Raw genomic sequence first — 21,735 nt, forward strand, 5'->3', positions numbered from 1 at the left:
TTGATATGCTGCTTTGGTGCTACAATTAAATTTTTTGGAAAAACACATGATGTTTTAAAAAGACTTTGGTTGGGTTCACAGCTCACTTTGTTAAAGAAAGTTCCTGTTCAAAATTAAGCAAGTTAGGGAAGACTGGCCGGGTACAGTGGCTCACGCCTGTAATCCCAACACTTTGGTAGGCCGAGGCGGGTGGATCACCAGGTCAGGAGATCGAGACCATACTGGCCAACATGATGAAACACTATCTCTACTAAAAATACAAACATTAGCCAGGCATGGTAGCAGATGCCTGTAGTCCCAGCTACTCAGGAGGCTGAGGCTGGAGAATCGCTTGAACCCAGGAGGCAGAGGTTGCAGTGAGCCAAGATCACGCCACCGCACTCTCACTCTGGGTGACAGAGTGAGACTCCATCTCAAAAAAATAAATAAATAAATAGGCAAGGCTAAGTAGAGTTCATTTCAAATTTTGGTTCTTGGGTCAAGTTTTCTCAGTACATACTTGGCATATTCACTACCATTATGAACATAATTCTGACACTAAAGAGAAAGCTCACTCTTAGGCTTTCAGTATTATTTACATGCTCACGGCTCCCGTATCTGGATTTCAAACCTAGACTTCTCACCCAACCTTCAGATATTCCCTGTTGGAAACCTTCACTTGGATAGCCTACTGGCAGCTTAAACACAAAAGGCCTAAAACAGAATTCTTCATCTAATTCAATAAATATGCTCTTCTGCTGAATTTATTGTTGCAGCTGCAGGCACAACCACTTACCAAACCAGAAACCTGACAGTCATCTCCTTTGACTCACTCTCCCTGAACTTCAGTTAAGAACCTACTAATGAATCCTGTGCAGTTTACTTCCTAAATATTTCTCAAATATGTCCCTTCAACTTCATCCTTATTCATAACCTTTTACATAGTGAAGCCTGGACTGCTGCAAAAAACACCTCACTAATCTTATTTCAAAGTCTACCTTCCCAACAAGTTTATCCCACATCTAGCTACAGAACCCTGCATCTAGAATGCAGATCTGGCCAGGTCACTCTCCTGCATAAAACCAAGTCCCTTAAGTATGTGAAATGTCAACCTGTGTTGGCCTCTACCTAGCTCTACAAGCTCATCTCCTGCCTCATCTATTTCCCAATTGGAGCTTCAAGTATAATGAAATGACTATGACTATGATTCCCATATGGTATACACACCAGGTTGCCTTTTATCTCCATGCTACTGCTATCTAATTTGCATTGTATGCCACTATTCCATGCTTCCTTCCCTCAAATCAACCCAACCACAAATTTGTCTGCATCATTTAAGAATCGGTTGTCATTACCCCTGCAAGAAGGCTTTCCAGGTCCCTCCACTAACATCCAAGTTGGATTACATATTCTCTTGGGTGTCCCCATATCTTTGTACTTACCCAACTAGTATACATAAACACTTATTATCCATTTTCAATTAATCGACAAAGGTATTGAAAGTAGAGCATTATCTTACTCACTCATCTTTGTAACCTCAATACCTGGCTCTTAACAATTAATATGTTGAGCAAACACACATACACATATATACATAAAATCATTGGCAACTTAACTTTGGTCACATTGTCACTTATCAAATTTCAAAATAAAAATGAATATAAATTCATACCAGTAAAATATACTCCACATTATTGTGATAGTATTTGCTTGACAGAATAGGAAACCTATGAATTTTCCATTATTTCCTGTTCTATTTATCCATGTTAAAGTCAAACTGTTGATTTTGTCTTCTATTTCAATAATGATTCTAACATTCTTCAGACTCAACAAATGAGTTCCTAGTTCCTGCATATCTGAACCAAATCCCCTGTCATTCTCTTCACTCTATAACCTATGTTTCAGCCACACCAGACTTGCACCACTGCCCCAAGCACATGTGTCTGTGCCTCTTCCTCTGCATGAAATACCACTCCATCCTATTCTCTGGGGAAACTCATAGTACCAAAAAACTTCAGGCCTCCTGCCCTGGGTACCTACCATGAGTCATTTTTTCAAGTTTCTACTTTCATGAATCTTTGTATATTATCTCTGCTTAGCATTCCCTTTGTGTTAAATTAGGTCTCCCATTCAATTCAGTATGCTCTCATTCCCTTTTCCATGCAAAATGCCTGTGACATAGATGTTTGGTAAGTATTAATTTAATGTATTATAGATGGATGCCTTTCTATTCCTATTCCCATCCAACTATCGGAAGGGTTTGTCTTTAGCCACACACTCTTCTCCTTAAACAAATATTCCTTATGAAAACTCAATCATCCTCATAGCTTCATGAAAAATCTTCAAATGTAGATCTCCAGCTCTTACGCATCACCCAAATACTCGTCCTCTATTTCCAGTGGCCAACCAGAAGTAACTACTTGGATGCCATGCTATTATTACTTTAAACCCAGTATACTAATTGATATGGTTTGGCTCCATGTCCCCACCCAAATATCACCTTGAATTGTAATCCTCATAATCCCCACACGTTAAGGGTGGGACCAGGTGGAGGTAACTGAATCACCGGGGTGGTTTCCCCCATGCTGTTCTCGTGATAATGAGTGAGTCCAAGGAGATCTGATGGTTTTATGTGCATCTGGCATTTCCTCTGCTTGTACTTACTCGTTCCTGCCACCCTGTGAAGAAGGTGTCTGTTTCTCCTTTGCCTTCTGCCATAATTCTAAGTTTCCTGAGGTCTCCCTAGCAATGTGGAACTGTGAGTCAATTAAACTGCTTTCCCTTCTTAATTACCCAGCCTTCGGTATTTCTTCATAGCAATGTGAGAACAGACTAATACACTAATATTGGATAAATTCATTTTCTTCCCTTTTCAACTTCACCCTCTGCCATATGTTAGGGATAAGTTGTGCAAATTTTTACTATAATAAAGATGCTAAAGTTTGTCTTTTCTCCTACCCTCCAACCTTGGATTTTTTATCAGCTCAGGCCACAAAGATTGAGTATCTTCTTTAAAAACTTTCCTGTCTTCAACTCCTTTCTAACATATTGCATTCATGATAATTTTACCAAAACTGCTATGACTAATTCAATCTGCCAAATCCTTAGGGAAACTACCTGGCTCTAAACAAAATGACAATGGAGACTAATGTAGGTTAATCAAAAGCAAAACAATGGGTAATTCTAATCCTCTATATCTTCCAAATTAAGGCCTGTTTAATGGGTAGAACTCTGGGTTTCTTAGACTTCAGTCTACTTATTTCATCATCTAAACTGATGGAGTTACTTTCTGAGAAATGTCTTGGCCCTGCCAGCAGATCCTTCTGCAGCTCAAGGATATAAGCCAGACTCTTTACTTTTATAAAACAACACCATCTTTGGCAACTAGAGAATTGGGAGCTATAGCATATGGATCTCCTTTCAGTCAACATAGAATACTGATACTTCAGATACGTGTTAATGACCTGAAGATTATTTTCTCTAATATGTACTAAAATATTTATAGATGAAATGATAGAAGATTTGCTTCAAAATAATTCAGTGGAGGGGGGATAAAATGGGACAAGGATACGGAAGAAATAAGATTGGTCATAGGTTGATAATTATTGAAGATAAATAATCAGTACATAGAGATTATGATACTTCTATATGTTTCAAATGTTTACAATAAAAATTTAAATAAATTTGAAATCAAGTACTGTAAAAGGTTACTAGTATTTACCATGAATAATGGACCCTTGGCTGATTATTTTCTTTTTTCTCTACACATCCTTTTTAGTTGTCTAAAATGAGCAAGAATTACTTTAAGAAAGTTATAAAATGTTAAATTATTTTTAAAAACTATCCCGTCTGTACATCTTAGGCTTCTTGTTAACTCACATGTGAAAGGAATATCTTAGTTATTCATTCCTCAGAATCACTGAAACTTTATCATTAAGTAAAAAAACCATTAAGCTATGTATCTAACATTATTTTATTATCATTCTTAGTAGAATTATTTTTATTAAAACAATAGGCTAGTCTCACTTTTTACTGAGGGATGACCCATGAGCCAACATAATGTAAACCTTACTTTTTTAAAGAAATGCTATAAAAAAATCCATTAGGTTCAATGTCCCTTATAATAAAGATATACCTAGCAGTTTCCCCTTAGAACTTTAGTTTTCAATGTAAGCTACATATTAGAATCACCTGAGAGATTTAGAAAATCCTAATGCCTAAGGCACACCCAAGACCATTTAATGGTCCAAGCATCAGTGGTTCTTAAAGCTCCCAAGAGACATCTATGTGCAGTCATGGTTGAGAGGCATTGTCTTAGAACTGTATAAATCAGAGACAATTTGTTTATTTTCTACAAGTATATACAAAAACTGACAGCATAATATACACAACTTCAACATATATCAATAGTTTTGCCAAAGTTGGTTCACCTATCTCTCCCACTTAATTAAAAAAAAATTTTTTGCCGTAATATTTTAAAGCAAATTCCAGATATCAGATCATTTCATCTTTCAGTACTTCAGTATCTAAATATTACTTCTTATGGATCACAGATTTAATTCCTTTTTATTAGACAAAGAGAGGCTTTGCTAAGCTTACTTTTGTTGTTGTTGTTCAAATGGATTAAGCTTCCTTAAATTAGAATTTCTAAAATATCTGTGTTCTTATACTTCCGTTATAACTTGGATTTCTTATTTTTGTTTTTGATTCAATGGTCTTCAGTTATATCGTGTATGTACATTTTAATAAAAAACAGATCTTTGATTGCATGGGTTTTAAATGTATCCTTATATTACTGTCCTCTCAAGATTGTATACAATATCTACTCTGCCCATTACCCTATATCAAATCCCTCAGCTTGACTTCATTAATAATGTTTACTTTTCCTTCTTATAAAAGTAATGTATTTTCATTATAGGATAATTTGGAAATACAGTAATAGAAAAGAAAAACATCACTTATAATTCTACAAATGGTATGTAACAATTTGTTCATCTTGAATATCTTACCCCAGTTTTTTTCCTATACATGCAAACATATTTTATACAACTGAGATTGTACTATATACATTATTTTCATAATATAATTTTGACTTAACACTTTTGTAAGTATATTTCCAAGTCTTTAAATTTTTACAAACATAATATTTAAGGTCTGTAGAATGAATATTTCAGCATATGAATATACTATCATTTACAAAACTGGTCCCTTATTATTGGCCAGTGGTGTTACTTTCCAATTACCATATATAATGCTTTATTAATAATTCTAATCATTCCTTTGTCAATAACTTTGAAGAGTCTGAGATTCTGCCCTACTTACAAGCAAGTTAGCCTGCCACAGTGTCCTGGATGCTGGCAGCAGATATAACATTTCAAGGTCAAAGACAAGGACTTATTACTCAGAACACAGTAAGCAGCATGAGCATCATTTTCATGTTAGTTCCCCTTGGTCTCCAAGGCCCACAGAGGTGATGTGGAGTGGCCCAGATGGATGATGCAAAGGGAGTGGGTTTGCATCATAGCTGAGGAACCCTGCGCTCTGAGAAACTCAGATCTTTTATAAGTAGCTGCAAGCAAACTTGCCAAACCTTTATTCCAAAGGGACATATTATCTTTAGTATACTGGATAGCAAATAAATGGGCTATCTGACAGGAAGGGAGATACTATCTCTATATTCCAATGCTGTTTGTTACCCAAACCTCCTTGAGTAAGTAGTCCACAACAAAAAGGCATTTGATGCCTCTCTGCTTGAGAGACATACAGATTCAAGAGACCTATGGATAACTATCTCCCTACATTCTTTAGGACAAATACATACAGTGTCATTACTGAGATTCTTGATACAATATAGTACCAAATTACGTCCTAGAAAGACTGAACTACTTTATATTCACATTGATAACATATGAATGCTTCTGCCTCCCTTTCAAAAGTTTCCATGACTTCAACTTTCCTCAATTTTATCTGTCCTACTGTCCTCCCAAAATATAGCACAATAACCAGGGCAAGAACAACACAGTGATAGAGACTGAGGCTGAAAGGGCTGAATTAAATAGCAGCACCACTGTTCACTAGCTGTGAGACCTGGAGGCAGTCACTCAATAAATTTTCATCCCAGTTTCTTCATCTTGAAAGTGAAGATAATCGCCTTATTAATATAATAATGAAATGTGCTGATATATGAAAAGAGCTTAAAACCCTGTCCGGCAAATAGTAAATGCTATGTAACTATATGCTATTATTATCACGTCTGGCTGCTCCTCTATGTCCATCCCAATCCTACCCATACTTCAAAGCTATGTCAGATACCACAGCTTCAATAAAGACAGACTTCTCCTGCTCCAAAATCCCAATTGTACACTGGACCTTTTATTATATAAAGGGTCTCTGGACCTTTTCATTACATACTGTGTAAAGAGGTCTGAACTGACCATGTGTCTTTTGTTTCTAATGCTTCACAACTTTCACCTCCGTGACAGTATCAAAAGGCTTTCTAGCATCTACAAAAATTTTTAACTTCCTTGATCCTACTGGTGTCAAAATAATGCTGCCCAAATTCAAATTACTGTAAATGAAAATCTTTATATTTTAATTATGTGAAAAACTGAAGTGATTTTTTAAGAAGTAAATCAATAATTTTCTATGGGTTGATAAGAGTCAATGAAACAGTACTGGACATTTCAATATTTGGAGGAAATATTTTTTAACAAACTGTAAATTATAAATTATACACCAAAAGAGTAGAAACCACAGACTCTCAAACCCCTAGAGCAATAATGGAATTCACCATGATAAAGGTGGCACCAAACTGATCCAGGACTAAAATAAATAAAATAGAAGACCAAATAATTTATGGAACAAAGCCATTAGACTAGAATAATAACCAGGTTACAAATACAGAAAACTTGGAATTTCCTAAAATACACACATGTACTTCAAAAAAATATCTTCACTGTAGTGGGCATGTTGAAAATCAGAAGCATAGTTATTTTTGACACAAAATGAAAATGATGCTGTAATTCTAAAAAGTACACTTCACAGTTTTATGTGTCCTCAGAGTTTTCAAAGTATTTTCATGACATAACATGAAATTAAATATTATAAAAATCTTATGATATAAAAAGTATAGATATTTTTTGTTCCACTTACAGATAAGGAAATTGGAGTTGAGATCCGCCATAGCAAAATAAAAATATTTTTGTTGCTAAAACATAGCAGTATTTAGATTTTTTAAAAGCATGCTAAATATTATTTTAAATAATTTAAATTGCTTAAATTGAATTTAAATAATTTGTTTCAATTATTAAGATTTCAACGACTTAAATATTTTAACATACTACTCTCAATTAAATATGAAACCTCAAATAACTATCTGGATAAAAGATTTCTTAAGGGCCAGGCACGGAGGCTCACACCCGTAATCTCAACACTTTGGGAGGCTGAGGTGGGCGGATCACTTGAGCCCAGGAGTTTGAGACCAGCCTGGCCAACATGGCGAAACCTCATATCTACTAAAAATACAAAAAAAATTAGCAGGGCATAGTGGCACACACCTATTATCCCAGCTACTCAGATGGCTGAGGCAAGAGAATCGCTTTAACCTGGGAGCCGCAGGTTGCAGTGAGGCAAGATTGTGCCACTACACTCCAGCCTGGGTAACAGAACAAGACTCTGTCAAAAAAAAAAAAAAAAAGACTTCTTAAGAAGCTTAACTTAGGAAGCTCACTGCCCCTTTAGAAAGTTATTTTATAAAGAAAAACACAGTAGATAAAATTATTCAAAAATACTAAGATAAATATTTTCACTTGATTGTAATTGCCACCACCTACTAGTAGAGATGCCTCACCTAAGATTACGCCTTACCTAAGATTATGACCAAGGAAGAATCACAGAATCAATGAAGGTAGTGGCGTTGGGGGTGGGGGGTAACTTAATGCTCCAAATGAAGCCAAATGAAGCTTCTTGCTTCTTTTCAACTCTATCTTCTGGTTTTTTTTCTTCTTTCAGTCAAAAGACCCATTTTACTTTTGTTTTTGAGTAATATTTTTGCTAGACACAGAATTCTAGGTAGATAGCTTTTTTCTTTCAGTGTTTTGAAGATGTTGCTTCACTACCCCTTAAAATGTTTCCTAAGAGAAATCTGTTGCTGTGCTGAACTCTGTTCTTCTGGTGAATACAGAAAAGATGACAAAATGTATGTGATTACATTACATAAGATTATATCACCTTGCCATGCAAGGAGATTCTCTCCCTTTGCTGGCTTTGAGGATGTAGGCAGACATACTGGAAAGGTTCATGTAAGAAATGAGGGTGGCCTCTGGGCAACACCAAGCCAGAAACTAAAGCCTTTAGTCCAACAGCCCATAAAGAACAATATGCTACTAACAACCATGTGAGCTTGAGAGCAAATTCCTCCCCAACCGACCCTCAGTTAAGACCACAGCCCTGACATAATCATGATGTTTCTCCAGTAGGCTGGTGGGAACAGGTACTACTTCTGGCCTTTTGTGAGCAATGGGCATGATTTCCTTTGTTACAATTTGGATATGGTTTATTTGACTCCACTAAGTCTCACATTGAAATCTGATCCCCAATGTTGGATGGGGGTTCTGGTGAGAGGTGTTTGGATTGTGTGGCAAATCCTTCATGAATGGCACCAAGCTACTCGCATGGGAATGAAGGAGTTTTCACTCTTAGTTCTCACAATAACTGGTTGTTGAAAGAGCCTGCCACCTTCCTCCCCTCCTTCTCTTGCTCTTCTCTCAACATGTGATCTCCACAGTCCAGCTCACTTCACTTTTCACCATGAGTGGAAGGAACCCAAGTCCCTCACCAGAAGCAGATGTTGGGGGAATACTTCTTATACTGCCTTCAGAACCATGGCCCAAATAAACCCTTTTATATAGAAATTACCCCACCTCAGGTATACCTTAATAGCAACACTAACAAATATACCTTCAAACCTTCTTAGATGGTTCTTTCTCCAGCATGTGTTAATCTGAATAATCAGGTGAAACCCTCTACAGACATCTAGAATTCTCTCTTGGAGCAGCTTTCTTCATTCCAGTATTCTGTCCTTTATTTATGCAGATGCTTACCTCCATCTCCTCAAATCAAGAGGTCTGCCAGACCACTCTGGATTCCTCCTCCTTGCACCAAGATCTAGAAACTATTTCAAGGATTTAAGCTGGGGATGTCATAGCCACCCACCTCCCCCGCATTTAGTTCCTTTCTGTCAGGAATCGATGTTCCTCACTGCTAAATGTCCAGTGTCTTGAAAACCATATTTTCATAGATTTTGTCCATTTCTTTTGTTTGTTTCAGATGAAAATGTAAATTCAGTTCCTGTTACTTCATATTGATTGGAACCAGAAGTCTTCCAACAAATACATTTAACCACTGATATGCTTTGGCTGTGTCCCTACCCAAATTTCATCTTCAATTGTAGTTCCTGTAATCCCCATGTGTTGTGGGAGGGACCCAGTGGGAGGTAACCAAATCACTGGGGCAGGGTTTTCCCATGCTATTCTCATGACAGTGAATAAGTCTCCTGAGATCTGATGGTCTTATAAAGGGCAGTTCCCCTACACACACTCTCTTGCCTGGTGTCATGTTAGGTGTGTCTTTACTCCTCCTCCTTCACTTCTGTCATGATTATGTGGCCTCCCCAGCCATGTGGAACTGTGAGTCCATTAAACCTCTTTTTCTTTATAAATTACCCAGTCTCAGGTATTTCTTCACAGGAGTATGAAAATGGACTAATACAACCACAGCAGTAAAACCAAAACCAGTGACAGAATCAGGATAATAAAACACAACATAAAAGGTATTTGCTGTGACCATGTAGATATAATCCAACTGGGTAGGGGACCAGGAGGTAAAATAAATTTTGGAGACAGAGTAGACTTACCCATGGCATTAACCATATAATATAGGTGGGAGTCTTTGGATACAATTTAAAACTGAACAAATCAAGGAAGAGAAGTATACCCATATTTAAAGAACATACAAGTAAGAAAAAATATATGAAAGATAATGTTGATTAAAATAAGATGGCAGCAAAGGAACAAAGAACAAGAAAGTGAGAACACATTAATCTTACCACTCTGTTTATTAGATAGAACTAATAGATACTACCTCAAGCAATAGAGAACCTAGGTTGTAACTACAAAAGTAATCAATAGGGGGAAAAAGTAAACCTTCCTAACATCAAAAGAACTATACTTAGACACACAAAAGTCCGCCAAAAAAAATTTTTTTACATGCCTACCTCAGAGGAAGTAGAGAATCTAAAACAGCAGAGTTCCGTAAGAGATCCAGAATGCTTCTGCCCACAAAGGGAACTACCATCACCACCACTATCCTTACCCTCCAAATAAGGCACTAAACTCACATGCCATCACAAAGGAATTCTACCAAATGTTTAAAGGGCAGATAAGTCTCCTTCCTTCCTTCCTTTCTTTCTGTATAAAGAAATATATATATTTACAGAGAGAGAGAGAGAGAGAGACTTGCTCTGTCACCCATGCTGGAGTGCAGTGGTGTGACCTTGGCTCACTGCAACCTCCATCTGCTGGGTTCAAGCAATTCTCCTGCCTCAGCCTCCCAAGTAGCTGGGATCACAGAGGCCCACCACCATGTTCGGCTAGTTTTTGCATTTTTAGTAGAGACGGGGTTTCACCAGGTTGGCCAGGCTGGTCTTGAACTCCTGACCTCAAGTGATCCACCTGCCTCAGCCTCTGAAAGTGCTGAGATTACAGGTGTAAGCCACCATGCTCAGCCTAGATAAGTACATTTCTACTTAAACTGGTACAGTGAAATATGGAGTGATGAGAACTTCAATATTATTTTATTGTTATAAAGTAAGTATAACAAGACCAATACACAACAAGACAATCTCACTTATAATTAGATGCCAAAATCTTAAATAAATATTATCAAACAGAATCTAGCAGGAAACGAAAACAGAGTAAGACATCATAAACAAGTTATCTTTTTCTCAAAAATACAATTACGGTTCATTATTAATAAAACAATTTATAAATTTCATCATTTTAATAGCTCTAAAGAGAAAAACAATCACATGATCATGAGAAGGCATTTAACCAAATGTAACAGCTACTCATGATTTTTTAAGTGAACAAAATTTTTATTCTTAAAATATGAAGATGAACTTTTTTTACTCTAATAAAATATGTAGAGTTCAACTCAAAAGCCAGTATCATACTTGGGAAGAAACATTAAAGTCAGCAACAAGACAAAAAGTGTATCACCACTATAATTCAGCATTGTACTGCAATTACTAGGCAACAAAATTAGGCAAGTGAAAAAAACCAAAGGCATAAAAACTGAAAAGAAATATGTAAAATTATCGATATTTTTAGATAATATTAGAAAGCTCAACACCATCATCCAAAAAAAATCATTTATTACAATTAGAGAATTTGGTAAGCTGATAGTGCACAAAATTAATATGTTATATATATATGTATGTATGTCAGCATTTAAAGAAAGATTACATAAATAAATTTTTAGAATGGACAAGGCCTGTATGAAGAAAAGGTTAAAGTACTACTGAAGGAATCACAAAGATGACTAAATGGAAAGCTGTACCATCTCCTTGGACACTGTACTAGTCTGTTCTCACACTGCTATAAAGAAATACCCAAGTCTGGGTAATTTATAAAGAAAAGTGGTTTAATTGGCTCACAGTTCCACAGGCTATACAGGAAGCATGGCTGGGGAGGCCTCAGGAAACTTACAATCATGGTGGAAGGTAAAGGGGGAGCAGGCACGTCTTACATGGTCAGAGTAGGACAAAGGGAGAGAGTGGTGGGAGGTGCCAGACACTTCTAAACAGCCAGATTTCATAAGAATTCTATCACAAGAACAGCACCAAAGGGGGAAATCCACCTCCATGATCCAATCACCTCCCACCAGGCCTCACCTCCAACACTGGTGATTACAATTCCGCATGAGATTTGGGCAAGGCATAAATCCAAACCATATCCAGACATGAAGAATCAACATGTGAAGACATCAATCCTCTTTATCTTGATCCCAATAAAAAAAAAAAAAGGTTGTTTTTGTTTATTTTAAACTAGACAAACTGATTCTAATTTTCATAGCCGAAGACTATGAAAAACAACAGCCAAGTAAACTCTGGGGTTAGGGGGTAGTCAATTGGAGATGACGACTAACCCAACTAGACATTAAAGAATATTTTTAAATCTCAAAAATATAAAGTATAGTACTGGTTCAAATATTAACATGCCTATACGAAGGCAAAGTCTAGAAATAGATACAAATGCATACGAGGAGTTGGCATATGGTAAAGGTGGCCTCTCAAATCACAGATGAACAACTTGGTAGACACCTGGAGGAAAAACAAACTGGGATCTAAGCAGGCATGCACCCAGGCAAATTTCCAATTATCCAAATGCTTCAATGTAAAAAAAATAACCAGAGAAGTACTAAAAGGATTAATGTGCCCTAGAAAATCAGCTCCATATATGTCATAGCTTGCTATCCAATGCAAATGAGTGAGCCACAAATGTGAACAATATATGCAATTTTCAATTTTCTGATAGCCAGTGAAATTTTCTAGTAGCCATTAAAAAATAAAACTGAAACAGGTAAGATTATAATCTTAACATTATCAACATAATACAAAAATAATGTTTTATATTCTTTATTTGAAATAAATCTTTTAAATTTAGGATATATTTTACAATTATAAGACATCTAGTTCAGACTAGCCCCATTTCAAGTGTGCCCAATAACTCCATACTAATCGGCACAGTCCTGAGAAGTGCAGACTAAGTTCCAGAAAGGTAGGGAACAGGGCTGTGTTGTTCACCACCATTTACCCAGTGCTCGCACGGTTCCTGGATATATTTTCATGACAGCAAGGAGGAAAGAAGTGAAGAATGCATCCTGTTTGAGAAACAAAGCCATTTCCTCTATCAGAAGCCTAGGGTTCAAGTTTTGACTCTAAAATTTCCTAGTGGGTAACTTGGTCAAATCACTTTTCTGAACCTGATCCGTAAAAGGAGATTCTTCACGCCTATCCACCATTTTGGGTTGCTATCAGGATCAAATGAGATGACATACACATAAGCAATGAGTGAGGCACTTTAGAAATGTTACCTATCATTACTAATACAAAGATCTCTGTCTCTGTGGTCACTATTTCCAGAGGACGCCATGTTTCTGTTTTGATTACTATAGTCCATCCATCTTTCACCCCTGAAAATGCAGGTTGACACTGTATCATGTTGGTCCATGCTCTATCCCCGGAAGACTGTTATTTTGATTTGTAAATTTGTGCTCAATACTTCGTTCTGTATTTCAGCTGCCTCCAATGGAAACCTCTCTCCTTTAACTTGACAAAGGGAGGCTTTCCCTGGGCATCTCACACTGTTGTATCCTGCTGGTCTCCATATGGTCTGCAGCACCTACCCTATACCATAATGCTATTCATCCCCTCAGGTAGGCCAGGAACTAGTTACAAAGAAAGCCAGAAAAGAAACTCCAGGATGTTCCTCAGAGAGATTTAGAGAAAGTAAAAAGGGTTGGATACTAGAAATGGTCAACTGAAGCCAGAAGAAAAAGAGTCACCAAGGAGCTTCTTTTCAGGAAGCTGGATCCAGGCTTGTTGCATTTTCAATGTTGACCTGCTTCATACCAAAAGGTTAACATTCCATTCTCATCTCTCCTGTTTCCTAATTTGTAATTTCTGATTGCCTAGTAAAAACGAGAGTTAGAGAAACTCGTTACTTTCCCATAAAGCTTCTTTGATTATTTAAATCATTAAGGCTAGCATTTTGAGTATGTGAGTTAAAAAATAGGAATACTTACATATAGTCAAGTCTTTCAGATTACCCTCAACTAGAATTGAGTCCCTGAGCTAAAATAAAAACCTCCTTGATTGAGGTCACTTAGACAGCAAGAGTACCTGTGTAATTTCTGAGTGAAACAATTCTCTCATCTGCAGATGCAACAGGATATTCCTTTACTGACGGTAGAGTAGAAGGAGCATAAACCTGGGTTTTTCTACCGCCTAACACTGAAAAGTGGCCAAACTTTGCACAAATAACTTAATCTCTCAGTATATTTCCACATGTTAATTGAATATAATTATGCTTTGCTTACTCAATTGTTTTGAAAATATTCACTGCCACTTTGTATGCAGGCTAGAACACTGAATGCCAACCCTCCAAATATTTTCATGTTTAACCTTGATTTCCTAATGTGATTTAGATATATTTTTCAACACCGAGTGCATGATACAATTAAGCCCAGTGTTCCTAAAAGTAGCTAATAGTGGAAACATGAACCATCCTTCACTCTGTGCATTTAGGAGCACAGAGGAAAGAAACTGGTTCTGAATATCTTCATGAGTTGGGACTAGGATACCGGGCTCACCTCAAAGGTGAAGTAGTCCTGATGCAAAGAGAAAGGCCTAAGATCCACTAGACAAGAGTTGCCTACAAAACTCAAGAAGTATAGTTAGGTCACAGCTACTTAGTCTTCCACATTTATTGAAAGGGCTAAATTTTAATAAATAATGGTCTCAGTGCTGTTTCAGCAACTTGCATACAGGTTTCCTGGATAAAACTCCTAAGACGGACTTAGTACTTAAGTTTCTTGTGAAGAAGGTCTTTGTTTCTACCAAGTCCTTAAGAATATTTTTAAAGCAAGAAGAATAATGTCATATGGAATTTTGTAGTTTGTTGTTGTAAAGGTGTATCCCTATGTTTCTTTGGGAAAATAATTTCTTTTACTGTTCTCATTCACAAGAACTGTAACATTCCCAGTGTTTGGCTAGAGGAGCATGAAGTTAGGAATATTACTCAGTAGATGTATTCCAAAGAAGATGAAAACATACAGTGGAACAAAGAGAAAAAACAGGTAATCTTAAGGCCACAGATAAATGACCATATCTAAGTCAGAATTCCTTAAGGGAAGCCAAAAATGCACTGAACGCTCACTGTTTGTTTCATTTTTTCTTTACTTTTTTTTCCTCTTCAGTTAAAAGATACGCAATTTGATTGATGGTATTTTTTCCACATTGATGACATTTTAAATGGAAACCAAGATTTTTTGGGGGTGTTTTTAATAGCTCGATGAAATCTTTCACATGTGCCAAAATGTTTCATTAATGTAAGTCAGCCAAATAATCTTCTTGCTTTGTAAAAATATTTCTCCTTTAAAAAATGCTTTCTGAACTGTTAAAAACATTAGAGTATTCAGAGTTTAGCTACCAATATATGTATTATACTTATTAACATTTTTTCCCTATTTCCTCAAAGCAAACAGTAAAGATGGTGTTTTTGATGAAGCTAAATAGAAAGTTCTCAAAATTTTTGTGTCAAATAATTACAATTTTAAATCCAATAATTTTAAGTTTGATCAAGTTGATGTGTTTCACATTTTTTAAAAACTGCTTGTACCTTTGATAAGGGCCAGGTGGCTGCTGCCTTTAAGTTTGTTGTATTTAGGTCCTATTGGCCAATGACTAGCATGGATTCTCTTTTAGTCTATATATTGGTTTTCCTAGTTAAAGTGAGGAGGTAGTTCATGTATGAAGTGTTTGATCAGTGATAGCAATAAATAAGTATGATAAAGTAGAAAAATTGTCTTTCATTCAACAGAAAATAACACATTTACCATTAAAACAGGAAACTATAGTGATGTACTAGAGGTGACAAATGGAGGAACTTAAACTAAATTAAAGGGAAATTTCCATAACAGATTCACTAGTAATACTGATTTAATAACCATTTCCTGTCATGAGCTATATTTATCGTATACCACCTCTCTGACATGACATTGTATTTAATGTTTTTGAGAGCCATGTTTTAATCAGTTTAAACTCAAGGAAACAGATAGGTATCTGTCTGGCTCTAAGCTTTAGCTTCTGTTTCTTATTTAGTCACAAGACTATTACTGCTGGAATCTTTATAAACACATTTGCTGGGATTGCAACAGGAGTGCAGCTTATGTTGTGAAGTCAGAAAAATGTGTGCCAGTGGTTTTCATGATCTATGCACAGAATGCATTACAGAATTATTTAATAAATTAAAGACAACTAATGCAAAATGTGTTCCTTTCCCTCACGGGATTAAGCATCTAAAAATACAATTTACTTTTAGATTCAAAAAATAGTTTCTTAGGAACTAAGTAACCAAGAAGAATGTTCAAAGAAAAGTTGGTACAATATTATTCACTATTCAAATGTATTTACATAAAACTAAAATCACTAATAAGCTCAATGTTCTTAAAACTAATTTGGTAAGAAATAATAATTTTACTAACTTGGTCGGGCATGGTATCTCACACCTATAATCTCAGCACTTCGAAATACTGAGGTGGGTGGATCACTTTGAGCCCAGGAGTTCGAGACCAGCCTGGGCAACATGGTGAAACTTCATCTCTGCTAAAAAATACAAAAGTGAGCTGGGTGTGGTGGTGCATGCCTGTAGACTCAGCTACTTGGGAGGCTGAGGAAGGAGGATCAGTTGAGCCCAGGAGACAGAGGCCACAGTGAGCTTAGATCGTGCCACTGCACTCTAGCCTGGGCAACAGAGTAAGACCCTATCTCAAAAATAAAAATAAATAAATAAAAAATAGCTTATGTGACAGTTATGACATTACATTACTTAAAATGAAACATTCTAATAGCATTAGTGAACATAGCCAATTAAATACATGAAGAGCTCTGTGAGTCAAATATGCCCTCCTTCAAATTCAGACTCTGAAAAAAGTGCTCTGTGGCCCAAGATCTTCCATGGCAGATAAGCTAGTAACAATCCGAAAGTGCCAAAGTCCCTTACATAAGGGTTAAGTCATACATTAAAATTCAGTAAGTGTTAAAAGTGGAAATTAGGAAATAAAAGAGAATTTTAAAAAAAGAAAAGAAAAACTGGCCTTTAACATTCCAGTCCACAGCACATGAAAAATATTCTCAGACTTAAATTGACTACATAGTACATGCAACATACAAAACCATTTTAGTGTAGATGTAATAATACATATTTTTTAATCCGTATAAATTGTCTACCTTTTCTTAAAATAATTATAGAACAATTTCCTCAGTAAGTATCTGTGACTTAAAAGCTTCCTCTTTAGAATACCTTAGAAGTGGATGGGCATGGTGGCTCAAGCCTGTAATCCCAGCACTTTGGGAGGCCGAGGTGTGTGGATCACCTGAGGTCAAGAGTGCAAGACCAGCCTGGCCAACATGGTGAAACTCTGTCTCTACTAAAAATACAAAAGAAATCAGCCAGGCGTGGTGGTGCACATCTGTAATCCCAGCTACTTGGGAGGCTGAGGCAGGAGAATCACTTGAACCAGGGAGGTGGAGTTTGCAGTGAGCCGAGATCATGCCACTGCACTCCAGCCTAGACAACTCAGTGAGACTCCATCTCAAAAAAAAAAAAAAAAAGGAATACCTTAAAAGTGCTGCAGGGCATGCCTGATAGGCACTGATTAGTTAGTAGGCTGTAATCAGGTGAACTAGTACTAAAGACTATTGAGTAGCATCCACAGCAAGTTATCACGTACATTTTTATTAAGTATATATAGATATTATATGAGAAAAGAGAATATTTTTCAATTGTCCATACACAAGAATAGGAAATATGTGAAACTATTATCAAGCAATACTTTAAAAGATTTCTATAGGTTTTCTTGTAAGCATTGTAATACCATATCTGAGTCTAAGAAGCCTAAGAAAAATTAGTCCCTCTTATTAGTGACATTCATTTTAATATTTCTGAGTTTAGATATAGTTTCAGCCTACACTCTTTTTGGTTAATATTGATAAAATATTTTATTAACAATTTAGAGGTTGGGTTTCAGGTGAGCAGAATAAATACACTATGTTTATAAGCATAAGATATACTTTTAAACCAACTTTTAAAATTTCACTGGATCTTTCAACATTTGTTTGAAATCCTTACAAGATATTCATCTATTTGTGGCATCATATAGGTCTGTCTCCCCATCTGTCTATGTTTTTCATGAAGACTAGTATCTGGTACATGTTTTTTTCCCTCTCCACTTTAGTAGCTATTCATTGGCCCACTACTATGCCATTTCTGTAATACTTGTCCAACAGTTTTCATCAATCATTTTTTAATAAAATACAAGCTTTCTTTTACAGGACAAGGGGACACGTAATCAATGTATTTAATTTAATTGACTAAATTTCATTCTATATGGCCAGAAATTTAATGTCATCAAAATCTATTATTGTCACAATAAATAATCACATTAAAGCATAACACTAAAATCTATAGGGCTGAATTTTTTAAGAGCAACATATATATGGTTATTCATCTAGCCTTTTAGTCTTATCTTCCCAAATGTAACTTTCTTACATTACATGGCCAGATTTGTTAAGGAATTCACATCCTGCATGTGCGGACATCTTGAAGAATCCTTTTTTAACAGGATATCCTAACAACACCTCCCCACCCCCAACCAACTTGGTAGCCTGACTCTAGCACAGACTCATCTGGTTTGACTAAAATCATTGCATTACTTGGCAGTGGTTTCTTCATACGTGGCGCTTAGAGCTCATTGAAGCTCAAACAGTACAGGAAATGCAAATCATGCAAACCACCCTCATGATGGCTACGTACAGTGGCGTGATTGAGCGGCAATACGCACGGCTCGTGGGCTGACCACATGAAAGGAGACATTTAAAGACCAGATGAGAGAAAGCTGGGATAAGTTAGAGAGTATGTGTGAGCTTCAAAGCTGGGAGAATAGCATCCTTATTTAAAATAGGAGTTTTTTGTTATTATTTTTTATTAATAACACCTGCCTATGTTCTTTACACTGAAGAAAGTACATGGAGGTAGGGCAAGTCAAACATGCACTATACTGAATATAAAGGGGCCAATCCTTCTTCTTTTAATAGCCAGGTATGGTAGAAGAGTGGAATACTTTCCATCTATTTTTTTCACAAGATTTTCTACAAGTGTTAACAATTATGAGAAATATTTTCTTTAGAGAGCTTAAAAGAAAGATAATCTAGCAAATGCTACAATATTTGCTCATAATTCCTTAAGTGTCAGTTTTATTGCCACATGTTAATAAAATTAGTTCCTCCAACAAAAAAATAAGGAGCTATAATGCTTAGAAATTCTTCAACAAAAGGCTTAGAAGCAATATGGAATTTGCTATTAAAAAAATATTTGAAAAAGGTTAATACAGTAATGAGAGTGGAAAAATGGCTATAGGAAGTATTTCTTTTCCTTTTTGGAAATGATGATTTTTTTAGATGCTTCCAATTTACTACCAATTACAGAAAATGTGATTACTAAGGGACTAAATACAATAAATTAACCCAAAATATCATTCAATTTTGTTTCCTTAGCACTTAAAATTATTTTCCAAAGCCCTTTAAGTATCTGTTACTTCATTTGCATACAGGGATGAGGGCATCAGGAATTCTATTAAAGCACTGGCTCCCTATATAGGTATAACTCCATATACCTATATAGTTAGAAGCTTAAATAAGTAAATTTTAAACATTAAGAGTTTAAATAAAGGAGGGAAGAATTGTGTTCGCAGCCGTCGCCGCGCCGCCGTCGCTCTCCAACGCCAGCGCCGCCTCTCGCTCGCCGAGCTCCAGCCGAAGGAGAAGGGGGTAAGTAAGGAGGTCTCTATACCATGGCTCGCACAAAGCAGACTGCCCGCAAATCGACCGGTGGTAAAGCACCCAGGAAGCAACTGGCTACAAAAGCCGCTCGAAGAGTGCGCCCTCTACTGGAGGGGTGAAGAAACCTCATCGGTACAGGCCTGGTACTGTGGCGCTCCGTGAAATTAGACGTTATCAGAAGTCCACTGAACTTCTGATTCGCAAACTTCCCTTCCAGCGTCTGGTGCGAGAAATTGCTCAGGACTTTAAAACAGATCTGCGCTTCCAGAGCGCAGCTATCGGTGCTCTGCAGCAGGCAAGTGAAGCCTATCTGGTTGGCCTTTTTGAAGACACCAACCTGTGTGCTATCCATGCCAAACGTGTAACAATTATGCCAAAAGACATCCAGCTAGCACGCCGCATACATGGAGAACGCGCTTAAGAATCCACTATGATGGGAAACATTTCATTCTCAAAAAAAAAAAAAAAAAATTCTCTTCTTCCTGTTATTGGTAGTTCTGAACATTAGACATTTTTTTTCCATGGGGTCAAAAGGTACCTAAGTATATGATTGAGAGTGGAAAAATAGGGGACAGAAATCAGGTATTGGCAGTTTTTCCATTTTCATTTGTGTGTGAATTTTTAATATAAATGCGGAGACGTAAAGCATTAATGCAAGTTAAAACGTTTCAGTGAAGAAGTTTCAGCGGTTCAACTTTATAATAATTATAAATAAACCTGTTAAATTTTTCTGGACAATGCCAGCATTTGGATTTTTTTAAAACAAGAAATTTCTTATTGACGGCAACTAAATGGTGTTTGTAGCACTTTTATCATACAGTAGGTTCCATCCATTCACTATACTTTTCTAACTGAGTTGTCCGACATGCAAGTACATGTTTTTAATGTTGTCTGTCTTCTGTGCTGTTCCTGTAAGTTTGCTATTAAAATACATTAAACTATAAAAAAAAATAAATAAAATAAATAAATAAATAAAGGAGGGAAAAGTCTAATGCTCTAGATGAGGAATCAGAAAACCTAACCATAAATAGCCATATGATACTGGACTTACCACTCTGAAACTTAGCTTTTTCAACTGTAAAAAAGGTGCTGTTACCAAACTCTTACCATCTTTCCTGACCACTTTTTAATTTGAAAGATCAAATGATATGGTATGTGAGAAAATTATACAGTGCTATACAAACATAAAAAATATTGCACTATTTATGAGGCACTCACATTGTGCCAGCCACTATGTCAGGCTCCAAAAATATATTATCTCGTTTGGATTAACTTCACCTTCACAATAATACTGTAAGGTAGGTATTATTAGTCCCATTTTAAGAGACAAGAAAACTGAAGCTCAGAAAAGTTAAGCAATTTCTCCAAAATCTTATAGCTACTAAATGGCAACACTGAGGGTAACTACATTAGGCCATACAAGGATCTGTTCTCATATGTTTCATAGTCATCTACTGGGGGTCTGCATAACTCTTGATTAGTTATGATTTTAACAGCAACTCAATGCTACCCTCTAAGAAGTAGATTTCAGTAATGCAGAGGTTCTCTAACATTCCATTGGATGCACCAGCTGGAAAGCTGAGGCACTTGTTATTTTGAATTCGCCCATATTAATTCATCAACGTCTACTTCTTTAATTTATCCTAAATATAGGCAAAAATTACCATGTTTGATAACCAGGGAGAATACTAATAACCATAATCTCCTTTGAAGTCTCAAGAGCTACTGCCTTGAAATTTTAAACAAGGGCTGGTTAAGAATTTCTGACTAGATGCAACAGGACTTTCTGAGTGACAACTGTCTTCCTTTCCAAGCCAAGGAAGGCAATTGGATGTACAGCCACTAGCAAGAAGGAGTTAGTTATTTGTTTTGTTTTGTTTTTAGATAGCTTGTAAAAGTCTGTAGGAGAAAAGAAGTTAGATTATTTTTAAACAAAATAAAACAAAAATCAATGAGCAGAAAATTGCTTAAATTTGTCAAAAAGGAAAGCTATAGACATAGGAAAGATAGTTTGTAGAAAAGATTATAAAGTTGTATACAAATGGCAGGCAGGCAATGCATGTTTGCCTGTATACTAC

The 21,735-nt window shown here is 36.3% G+C and overlaps 1 protein-coding gene and 1 pseudogene across 50 annotated transcripts in view; one reads left to right on the forward strand and one right to left on the reverse strand.

Moving 5' to 3' along the window:
* GTDC1 (glycosyltransferase like domain containing 1) overlaps nt 1–21,735 on the reverse strand; it is a 452,114-nt gene that overhangs the window by 254,772 nt on the left and 175,607 nt on the right. The gene's annotated exons all lie outside the window — the stretch shown is intronic.
* Nucleotides 19,575–20,445, forward strand: LOC129472427 (histone H3.3A-like; annotated as a pseudogene).

Source organism: Symphalangus syndactylus, chromosome 22, assembly GCF_028878055.3.
Source record: "Symphalangus syndactylus isolate Jambi chromosome 22, NHGRI_mSymSyn1-v2.1_pri, whole genome shotgun sequence".
NCBI classification, from domain to species: domain Eukaryota; kingdom Metazoa; phylum Chordata; class Mammalia; order Primates; family Hylobatidae; genus Symphalangus; species Symphalangus syndactylus.